The following is a 12,483-nucleotide window of genomic DNA, read 5'->3' on the forward strand; positions in this document are numbered from 1 at the left end:
AAAGGCAAAACAGGATTAGAGATGGACATAATCAAGTATTATTAATACCCGGAACCGGGTACTACCCATACCTGAGTACTAATACTAGTTAGCGGAACCGGGTTCACTGAAGAACCGGGTCCGGGTTGAACCCGGGTAGAAGTCAATAAAACTAGAACCGATGTAACCGGTTACGGGTACTGTGGACCAGGGTCCGGGTACTGTTTGGAACCGGATATGTCGGGTTTTTCAAATTATAAAGCTGCAATTGTACTGTTGGAACCGATTCCAACGGATATAATACCGTTGGAAACCGATTAAATAATAAAAAAAAAATCAGTTTTTTTTTTGTATAAATACCCCATCTTCTCCATGATACAAGAAGAAGATGAGGATTGGTGAGTTAAACAAATGAAAATTGAAAACAATTTATAATAACCGGTTCCAACAGCTAGTAACCGGGTCCGACGGATAGTAACCGGTTCCAACGGTCATATTTGGCATTTAATGCGTTTTGCAACCCCCAAAATCGATCCTAACGGCTAGTAACCGGTTCTAACGGTAATTTATTACCGGGTACAATGGGACCGGGTACTGGAAGAACCGGGTACGGGTAATAACCAGGTACGGGTTGGGAACCGGGTACGACCCGTTTATTATCAAGAAATATGGAACCGAGTAAGAACCGTCGGGTATTTTGAACCCGGACCCGGTTCTTATATACATCGGGTTGGAACTGGAACCGGGTACGGGTCGGTTCTATGGGTTCAGGTTTGAAACCGGGTATTATGCCCATCTCTACCCCGGATGATAAGAGTGCACAACATTTTATATTTAACATTTAAGGTTGTTAAATGTTATTTAGGTCCATACTATGACTTAAATGGATGCGATCAAGCTCGTACAAGAACCAAAATACAAATGTTTTTGATAACTTGAAGGTTTGTGAATGTATTCTTGTATAAACTATGTAAATGCAAGAATTTTTATATAAATTCTTAGTATATTAAGAATGGGTGTTACATCAATTGTAGCAGTCAACCGAATTCGATTTTCTTTCCTCACAATGTCATCTTGTTTATATAAGGCAACGGGAATAGACATAGTTTGGCATACTAGATCTTCACATTTTTCAAGGGCTTTATTATGAAAACTATTAACATCACCAACGTATTTATCAAATCTTGGTTCTTTCCAATTGGTATAACCTGTCGTCATAAATGCATCTCGGCCACCTTCATTAGCCATCCCAATCCCAACATAGTCTCTACATAAATAACAATATAAACAAAAGGCTTTGTCTACTTTTATGCTATACTCTAACCAACTGGGGTGATCATCAAACCAAGTAGGTTGGAAACGTCGATTTTTTCCCTATCTTTGTTTGTGGAAATTTATGTCCACGCGGTTGGCATGGTCCATTTAACCAACATTTTCTTCTTATTTCATCTCTTTGATTTGGATGATAATATGTTATTTTTATCCTATCAGCAGGATCCCAAGGAAGATTATCAACATCAACTACCTTAGGCATAGTAGGAGTTGGGATAGGTTGTAGACTTGGACTATCAATAGATGGAGTTTCACTTGAACATGATTCTTTTCTTTTTAAGAAATTATTAAGAGTTCCTAGATAAAAAAAAAAACAAAATAAATTAACCAAAAAAAAAAAAAACCCTAAGTCTCTATGAGCATATAAGATTGTAAAGGGGTAAAAAATAGGCACCTTGTTTAAGGTTATGCGAAGACATCACCAAATTAGATCAAGCAATTTCAATCGTCGAATTAGGTTCACTAATTTCTCAATTACGAAATTTAAAAATCCTATATAACATAAATTAAAATATTAAGTCAACGAAAAAACCCTATATAAAGATAAACTAAAAACCCTATATAACATAAATTAAAATATTAAGTCAACGAAAAAAACCCTATATAAGATAAACTAAAATATTAAGTCAACAAAAATTAAAATTTTTTAACCCTATAAAACAAACAAGACTATCATAAATATCTATATCTATACTATATAATAAAAGAAACCATTAAAGGGACACTTGTCATCATATTAAGTTATTTAATTTTAATTTTAGATAATCTCATACTAAATTATAGATAATTGTTATTTAGTTTAAATTTAAAATTTAACATTTAAAATTTAAAATTGTATTTATTATATTTAATATAACCAAAATTTTCTTATGACATAAATATAGTATATACCTACAGCCCTACGACTCATACTCAAAAGTGGGCCGGAAACAAAATAAAAAATATCACTAGAAGAAGCCAAAAAAGAGTGGAAAATTTCATTGAAAGTCAAAGATAAAATTAGTTTATATTTAATAAAAAATTTGCAGGGCATATAAAATTGAATATATAGATAATTGTTATTTAGTTATAAAAAATTTGCGGGGTATGTAAAACTGAATATATTACAGGTAATTGTTATTTCGTTAAATTTAAAATTTATTTTTTTCATTATTAAAAACATTATATTGATTTTGTTACATAATTTATAAATCAGATTGTATATAAATTGTAAATAATAATTTGATATATAAAAAAGATTTATTCAAACCGTGTAGTAGACGGGGTTTTAAAAAAATATAACTTTGTATTAATATATTATTTATGTTTTTCATTATTTAAAAATATCGATTTTATTACATAATTTAAAAATCAAATTGTATATAACTTGCAAATAATTGTCTGATATATAAAATTAGATTTGTTTAAACTGTGTAATACACGGAGGTTTTTAAAGATATAACTTTGTATTGAAATATTATTTATTTTTATTTTTATTATTTAAAAATTATACCGATTTTATTACATAATATATAAATCAAATAGTATATAACTTTCAAAAAATAATTTGATATATAAGATTAGATTTATTAACACCGTGTAGTACACGGGGGATTTTAAAGATATAACTTTTTTATTATTTGGAATACAAAATTACATTTCTTTTCAACCTGTGTAATACACGTGATTTTAACGATATAACTTTTTTATTATTTGGTATATGGAATTACATTTATTCAATTCGTATAATAAACGGGGTTTTAAAGATATAATTTTTTATTATTTAATATATATAATTACATTTATGTAACTCATATGAGGTTTTTAAAGATATATTTTTTTAATATTTAATATATCAAATTACATTTATTAAAACCGTGTAATACACGGGATTATAACCTAGTAAAAATATATGGTAAAGAGTCAATGGGATGAGAACAAATCTTCACCAATCTCAAATCCGATTAAAAAAAAAAAAAAAAAACCCTTTCTTTAATCTTTCGTGGCTTCTACTCGCATCGACTTAAACAAACACTTTGAAAAGGGATGACTTTTTTTTAGTTTTTCTTGTGTGTGTGTGCCTTAGGGTGGGAATTGGGTTGGGCTGTGATTGAACTAAATGTAGTTATTATAACATGTGGGCCTAGGCACTAGTTAAATTTTCTTGGGCACTTAACAGTTGGGCTGGAATTAACATAACAAAAAACACCCAACTACCCTTGTTCTGTGGGCCGAACGGTGGGCCTATGTCAACCCTCCCAAAGCATTAAATCCGCCTCTGACGGGAGCTATTGTGGGGGTGCTATTTGTTGTTAAGGGGCTTTATCTCATTTCTTGATTGTTAAAAAGGGGGTACACTATGGTTAATGTGACGTAATATAGATAAGGTGGCGCAATGGAGCCCCTAGGGGCTCCATTTCAAATCACTAAAATTAATCAAAACAACATCAATTGAAAGTAACTTAATATGCGCAAGGGTTCTTGCAACACACTGCTTATTGGTGTCTTCAGGTATCATACTATAATGGAGAAAATATGATTATTGTAAAATCGACTTTTGACAATAAATTTGAAATTCTGACATAAGTCGCGAGAGTTGGAGCTTTCTTGAAAACGAAATATCTCATTTTGAACCACACGTCCTGTGAGGTTACTGTGAACGTTGTGTGACTTATTGGATAAACATCCGAATCAAGATATATAATGTGCACATGAAGTTATGTTGCATTGCTTTAAACAAAAAAAAATGTATGCACAAACCTTGGTGGGAAAGTTAAAACCATAAATAAAAGAACTTGTATCGTTACCCTCACAAGATCTTGAGTGATAAAGGCTCCACGAGGTGCGTTTTCAAGTTCAAGTAAGGGGCTTTCATCCATTTGATTTGAGTATTCCTTATTAATAATCACTCATTATCTAAGTTCAACCTTGACAAAGTTAACTTTGTCAAAATGAAATCACTAAATATATGTTTAATAGAACATGGAATTATATGTTTAATTTAGGGTCATTTTATTGGTACACTCCTCTTGTCTATTACTCTCTCTATATATATTTATGTATATATAGAGAGAGATAGTTAGAGGTATTCCGATATCAACTCCCTCAATGGTCTATTTGTGAACTAGATACATAATATCTATATAATTATATATTAAATTATTATTTTTATACAAAACATGACTTTTTTCAAAATTGACAAACTATAAGAAATCATATATTTGTCTTTTCATATTGATTAATGTTTTGCAAATGGACAATAACAGTTGATTGGAGGATTTGTCGTATTCATTCTATAGCATCTGATATTAATAAATATTGTATACCAAGTAAATAAAAGATGAGAGAGAACGACTAGAAAATTATAAAAATAATTGGTGTTGACCAAAAAATTCTCAATACAGGCATTACTTTCCACCCGTTTCTAATTGCCTTGTAACTTGCCTGTCTCAGTCGTTTCGAAAAAAGTGTAGGCTTAATCCTAGCCGTCTCAACCAGCGGAGCTGATGTACAATTTCTGATTTGTGAAAATGAGATTGACTACTTTGAAAACGACTGAAAAGTTATCGCTACATTGGAATTTTTGTCAACAGTGTTTGTTTCGTAATTTCCTTATAGTGTATATCATTTCAATGGGTTTTATTATAATCTATTTAGGGCTATCTTATTGTTTTACTGTATGCACTTTCCTTCCTTACTAATTAGTCATATGATCTCTCTACTTTTCTCACCAAAATATACGTCTAACATTCATCAACGAGTCAATTTTAACTACATGGTTTAGGTGACTCAAAGACATGTTTTCTACATTTTAAAATTACTAATAAATAGTTTTGTAATACGATTACGCAAACAACATTTTACACAAGATGGAATTCGAAAGATTATTAGCTTTCAACTCGTATTTGGCCTATACTAATCTATATTTCTTAGGTTCGACGAGTAAACAGTCGATATATTGGAAACAACAATGGGTCTCATACAAATGAACCCCACAACAATTTAATACATTGTCATATGTCGGTTCGGCGCGTATCAACGAGCCCTAAGCTATGAAGCCTGTCCTCATACCAGTAAATCTATGATGTGGGTGGGTCTGTCACTCGTCAAATTCTAATGGCTGATAATTTTACGAGTGGACACATCATGAATAGAACTATTATGTGTATTATATGATTAGACTTAGAAATATATTGCAAACTGTTATTCTAGAGATCAACCATACCTATTAAAATGATGAACCCTACACCAACTAATGCAGGGTCTCTTATTGGGCCGGGTGAGGTCACAATATGAGCCCTGAATTTATTTAACGGAGCCCCATATAATCTACCATGAATAGAATTTGTTGGGCAAATTGGATTTTAATAATTTGAACCGGCTGATTTTGGCCAATAATAATTAAAACTGAGTTTATTCCCGATAGTGGTCCCAATTTTTTTATTTTTTTGTATAATGATCCGCCATTAAAAAAACATAACGGAGTTAAGTTTTTTTTCTTTCTAAATTACAAACCGATGTTTTCGGGCTTTTAATCAGAACGAGGATACGAGTCGGTTGATGTAAAACTTACCTCGAAACGGTGCTTCAATACGGGTGTTTAAACTTCCAATTAACAAAAATCAAGTCATTTGGAGCACCGTTTCGAGGTAAGTTTTACATCAATCGACTCGTATCCCTGTTCTGATCAATGCCCTAAAACATTGGTTTGTAATTAAAAAAAAAAAAAAACTTAGCTCCGTCAAGTTATTTTTAATGACGGACCATTATACAAACCAAATGAAAAAGTTGGGACCGTTGTGGGGAATAAACTCGGTTAGGGTTATTATTGGCCAAAAACAACTCGTTCGGATTATTTAAAGATTAAATTGCATAAATCAACCTTTATGTTATACCTAAACTACACTTTATACCTTTCACTATGAAATCGGCAAAACCCAACCTTTATGTTCATGTTTTGTTACATTCCATAACCTTTACAACTAACGCCGTCCAAAAACTCAGTTAAATGTGAGGGCTTTAGTCATTTTACTTCTTTTAAAATTAGTTTTTTTAAATAAACTACAAATGGTAAGTATTCTATAAATAAGGGACCATATTGCAATTTCTTAAAAAAAACAAACAGCGACGCAGGCACCATTAATGGCGGTTTCTACTCAACACGTAATAACCTCCCCCCTTGAACCATGGCGTGATCTCACTAGCACCATCGTCATGGTCACCGGCGCATCCTCCGGCACATAAAGGTTGCAGAATCATCGTGTGGCCCTAACCGTACCGTCAATTCACTAATCGTGTTGCCCTAACCGAAACGAATTAGCTGAATCTGATACGATCTCATCCATAATCGTGTCAATCGATCAAAAATTAATCTCCGGTGACTCAATTTTAATCTGATCTAATGACCTTCAACGGTCTGGAACACGTTAATGCAATCTCTCTGACGAACACACAATATCATCCTACATAATATTCGATTACTGATTAACACGCATTCACAGTAACCGTTTTCGATCATCAAATCATCACAGAAACAGAATTACAAACCTCAGAATCGTTATAAGCATCCACACGTTCACCAACAGTTATAGATCTGAAACCTGTTATGTACCAATCAGATTTGGGATAAATAATCCGTTGAGTGGATCAAACTCAAAAGAAAAATAGTAGGAAGCAAGATTTGAGATAACTCTCTTTAATATTTTTCATTCGTAATCAATTGCTAAAATGAGATATCCTTAAATAAGGATTACAAACACTAATTAAGAACATGAGATCATGGGTGCATATTCCCCACTACTACCTATTTTCTCTCATAATCATCAACCTACTGACTAAGTAAAACCATGTGACTAAAAATTAAACATAAAATTAATTAAAAGTAAAAAGCTATTCTATTGGTATTTCGTGAGTACACATCATTCCCCAACCTTTATAAAATCCTTGTCCTCAAGGATGCAACCAGAACAAGACTTAAGGGTGCTCCACGGAGGTCGCCATTCGAGGCGTCCAACGGCATTCGGATCCGTCAGAACAAAACGCAATGGTGACCGCCACTCGCGTTTCACGACTACCCATTTGATGTGGTTCAAAAACAAAGGCTTGGTGAGATGATAAAACAGCGAACACAACTTGGGTTCCTCTATTGCAACTTTGACATTTGTCCTTTTCTTTTTTATGACCGTCAACTTGGGTTCAAGTGCTTGTGTGGGGTTTGGGCCTGGTGGTTGGTTGGTTTCTTGCACAAACGGTACCGGTAGTATGGCTTGTTTTGGTTTTGATGCAGAATATACAGTGTAAGGGTTGGTTTTCGGTAACGTGGTTGCGGAAATTAGTGGCGGCATGAGAGAAAAAACTGATGGTGGCGGTACTTTTGGTGGTAAGGCAGGTGGTGTTATTATTGCGGAAGCGGGTGATGGTGGTTCGGTAGCGGAAGTTGGTGGTTGTGATGCGGCAGCGGGTGACGGTTGCGGTGTAGAAAAAATGGGTGAAGTTGCCCATCTCCGGGACTCGTTTTTTAGAAGATCGATCATCTCAGCAAGCGTTGATATGATTCGATCCAACGACTCGTTCCATTCTTGAGCGTCCATGAGGGGATCAAGACCGCTCTGATACCAATTGTTATGTACCAATCGGATTTGGGACAAATAATCCGTTGAGTGGATCAAACTCAAAAGAAAAATTGTAGGAAGCAAGATTTGAGATAACTCTCTTTAATATTTTTCATTCATAATCAATTGCTAAAATGAGATATCCTTAAATAAGGATTACAAACACTAATTAAGAACATGGGATCATGGGTGCATATTCCCCACTACTACCTATTTTCTCTCATAATCCTCAACCTACTGACTAAGTAAAACCATGTGACTAAAACATTAAACATAAAATTAATTAAAAGTAAAAAGCTATTCTATTGGTATTTCGTGAGTACACATCAAAACCTTCAGATGAAACTCTGCTTGAAGAAACGAAGCTGAAATAAGTTAGCACCAGTTGAATCTGAACGATAAAAATCAGAATAAAATCAGTACAAAACTACCGATAAAGTGATATAACAGAATTTAGGCTTACGTGAAGGAGAAGAAAACGAAATAAATTAGTACACGGCGACGCAGGCACCGTTAATACCCCTGACGTCAAGCTCCACTGCAACCACTAATAAGTCTTCGTTTATGGTTTGAGTTCGTTTTGAATGAGTATCGGAAACACGTAATCTGTTGATTTCATCGCAACAGAGCCTAGAGGTGGTCGACTCGACGAGCGGCGAGGATGATTTTGCAACCTTTATGTGCCGGAGGATGTGCCGGTGACCATGACGATGGTGCCGGTGAGATCTCGCCATGGTTCAAGGGTGGAGGTTGTTATGTGTTGATGAGAATACGTCCTTGATCGGACCAAATCATCAGCAAACATAGAACCAAATTATAACACACAAAGGTCGGATCGCACCACATGTCGCAGATGGAACGACCAAATACACTGGTACGCCATAACTAACTGGGCCCCACGGCCATAACCGCCATGACAGTGACTGGTCCGGCCCTAACTAACTCGCCACGTCAGCATGCCCAAAGACTACAAATACCACACTTAGACCTCCAAAAAGGGGTAATCGCTACTGTCTCTCTCTAAACTCCCCTCTCTCTCTCCCTGACTTACTTTCCCCTCACAAATACTTATTCTCACGCCCGAGCTTGGTCACAGAGACCCCCCCAGGTCTATGGCACAGCATCACCTGAATGTAAAAGAATTAATCAAGCCAATAGCACAACGAAAAAGGCACATGGCACCGGATCGAGCCAAGGCAATTGCAAAAGACGTGAAAAGTCTCTTAGATGCCGGAATTATTCGTGAAGTCCGATACCAAACTTGGGTGTCGAATCCCGTTATGGTATGAAAAAAGGACAACTCATGGAGAATGTGCATCGATTTCACCGACCTAAATGATGCATGCCCGAAAGATTGTTTCCCACTACTGGAGATCGACGAAAAGATTGACTCTGTCGCCACGTTCAGGCTAAAGTGTTTTTTAGACGCCTACAAGGGATACCACCAGATACAAATGGCAGTCGAAGATGAGGACAAGACAGCCTTTGTCACCAACGAAGGAGTTTACTGCTTTACTAAAATGCCTTTCGGATTGAAGAATGCCGGTGCTACATACCAGCGTTTAATGAGCAAAGTTTTCAAACACCAAATCGAGCGAAATTTAGAAGTGTATGTTGATGATATCGTAATTAAAAGTCACGATGAAGCCGCCATGCTGAAAGACATACTCGAGACGTTCACCCGACTCCGAAGCATCAACATGAAGTTAAATCCCAAAAAGTGCATGTTCGGGGTAGAAGAAGGAAAGTTCTTGGGAGTCATGGTCGGGTCAAAAGGCCTGCGAGCCAACCCGGACAAGATCAATGTTGTTCTTACAATGAAGGCTCCAACATCAGTCAAAGAGATCCAATCCTTAAATGGACGTTTAGCCGCCCTCCATCAATTCTTATCGAAAGCAGCAGACAGGTCTCTCCCATTCATGGACGTGCTCAGAAAAAGCTTCAGGTCGGAGTTCAAATGGACCGAAGAAGCCGCACGAGCCTTTGAAGAACTTAAAACTTATCTCGGCACCTTGCCGGCACTCACCGTACCGGAAAAAGATGAGGTATTGACGGTCTACCTAGCCGCATCATGCGGTGCTATCAGTGCAGTGCTCGTCGCTCACCGAGCCGGGGCGCAAATCCCCATTTACTATGTGAGCCGAACGTTGAAAGATTATGAAACGAGATATTCGAACTTAGAAAAACTAGCTCTGGCATTGGTTTATGCTTCGAGACGACTCCGCCGATATTTTCAAGCCCACCCTATCGAGGTGCGAACGGATCAAAGAATCCAGCATGTTCTCCGACGACCCGAAGTTTCAGGTCGCATGGCAAAATGGGCAATTGAGTTGGGCGCATTCAATATTACCATTAGAACCAAGGGACCGTTAAAGGGCAGGTGATAACTGATTTCCTTGTAGAAATGCCGGAGGATAAGAACGTAGACAAAGCCGAAGAAGCTCCAAAAAAGCCTTGGTCTCTGTATACAGACGGGGCTTCGAGCACCGAGGGCGCAGGAGCAGGCCTAATCCTCACCGATCCGGACGGAACAAGTATGACGTATGCGCTCCGACTAGAGTTTAAGAGTTCCAATAATGAAGCTGAATACGAGGCCTTATTAGCAGGTCTACGTCTGGCATTGAAAGTCGGAGCAAGAAATATCGTAGCCCATGTAGATTCATTGCTCGTAGCAAATCAGGTGAACGGAGATTATGAAGCAAGGGAGGCCAACATGATCGAATATCTCGAACAAGTAAAGCAAATTATGGCATCGTTCGAGTCATGTAAAGTTGAACATGTTCCCCGTAGCAAAAACAAAAAGGCCGACGCACTAAGCAAGCTGGCATACGTGTCGTTCAGTCACCTGGCCAAGGAAGTAAGAGTAGAGGTGTTAAACGCACCTTCAATTGCCACTCCTCATGTTATGCAAGTAGAAGCTCCGTCTCAAACATGGATGACACCTATAATCAACTATCTAGTGCATGATGTCTTACCGGTTGATAAAGCAGAAGCGAGAAAGATTCAGATCAACTCGCTTCAATATCAGATGCTAGAAGGAGGTCTGTACCGGAAGACTTTCCTTGGACCTCTGTTAAAATGTCTCGATCCCGAACAGGCCAGCTATATAATCAGAGAAATACACTACGGCATCTGCGGTATTCACGTCGGGCCAAAGATGATCGTAACGAAGGTGAAAAATGCATGATACTATTGGCCCGGGATGCACGAGAGTGCAGTCAAAGAACTCCAGCAATGTGACGAATGCCAAAAGCACGCGCCAGTAAACCTCAGAGCAAAGAATGAGATGATTCCAGTAATCGCCACATGGCCTTTTCAAAAGTGGGGCGTTGACATAGTTGGTCCTTTTCCACGATCGAGCGGAAGTGCCCAGTACTTGTTAGTCGCGGTGGATTATTTCACCAAATGGGTGGAAGCCCGACCGTTCACAGTGATCTCCGGCTATAATGTAACAAGGTTCTTTTCCACGATCGAGCGGAAGTGCCCAGTACTCGTATGCCGTTTCGGTCTTCCACTCTACATTATAAGCGACAATGCAAAGCAGTTTGCGGAAAACCCGTTCAAGCGCTGGTGCGAAAATTTGAAGATTAACCAAGTCTTTTCTTCGGTAGCCCACCCCCAGGGGAACGGGCAAGTCGAACAGATAAATCGACGAATCGTCGATGGGATAAAGAGAAGACTTGGTTACGAAGGTAAAGGTTGGGCGGACGAGTTACCGAACGTTTTATGGGCTCATCGAACGCTGCACAAGACTAGTAACGGGGAAACACCGTTCAGTCTTACATATGGCACAGAGGCCGTGATCCCCGCAGAAATCGGGCTCCCAAACCAAAGGTGCAAAAGTTGGGAGGAAAACGAGCGTGAGCTCCGATCCAATCTCGATCTGCTAGAAGAACGTCGGAACATCGCGGCAATCAAAGAAGCCCGATACAAAAAGAAGATCGAGCCGTACTATAACGCCCGTGCCAAGCTTTGCAAATTCAAGATCAGAGACTTTGTGCTCCGGAGCAACGATGCCAGCCGCGTCGAAACCCCTGGCAAGCTAACCCCAAAATGGGAAGGACCGTACCGAGTCAAAGAGGCTAGTGAAAAAGGCTCGTACGTGTTGGAAAAAATTGATGGAACCCCTGTACCCAGAACATGGAACGGGGTGCATTTAAAGAAGTGTTTTTTATGTAAACATCCGGCTACGGCCAAGAAAAGATCGCTATTGTCTACGTTTTTTACTTTCAATTTCCATGTATGACTCGGGAGGGTAATGCCCCGAGCTAATTTCCATTTTCCTTGTAAACCGGGAGGGTTTTCCCCGGAAGCTATGATTGAGTCAATAAATAAAGCGATCTGTGTTTTTACAAGTATAAAGCAGTGTATGTATAAGTTCGAACAATGTTAAAATGTGCACAAATGGGCCTCGACCCATGCCTCGCGTCGATCGAGAAGGCTTAAATAGTTCCAAAAATAATAAAATCCATTAAGCAAAAGGTTCGTATCTAGTACGGTCCGACTACGAAAAATCTACTAAGCAAAAGAAGTTCAAAAGAAACTTCTTGTCAAAACTCAGCCACCTAAGATGGCGGAGCAA

General features: G+C 37.8%; 1 long non-coding RNA gene across 1 annotated transcript; it reads right to left on the reverse strand.

The window, feature by feature from the left end:
* Nucleotides 1-6,385: 6,385 nt before the first annotated feature.
* On the reverse strand, nt 6,386-8,629 carry LOC110883719. The gene is made up of 3 exons (XR_002560586.2): nt 8,235-8,629; nt 6,838-6,890; nt 6,386-6,752 (listed from the first exon to the last, which is right to left on the reverse strand). It is a non-coding gene; the product is annotated as an uncharacterized LOC110883719 (long non-coding RNA).
* Nucleotides 8,630-12,483: the final 3,854 nt, after the last annotated feature.

The sequence above is a fragment of the Helianthus annuus genome, chromosome 10, assembly GCF_002127325.2.
Source record: "Helianthus annuus cultivar XRQ/B chromosome 10, HanXRQr2.0-SUNRISE, whole genome shotgun sequence".
Lineage (NCBI taxonomy): Eukaryota > Viridiplantae > Streptophyta > Magnoliopsida > Asterales > Asteraceae > Helianthus > Helianthus annuus.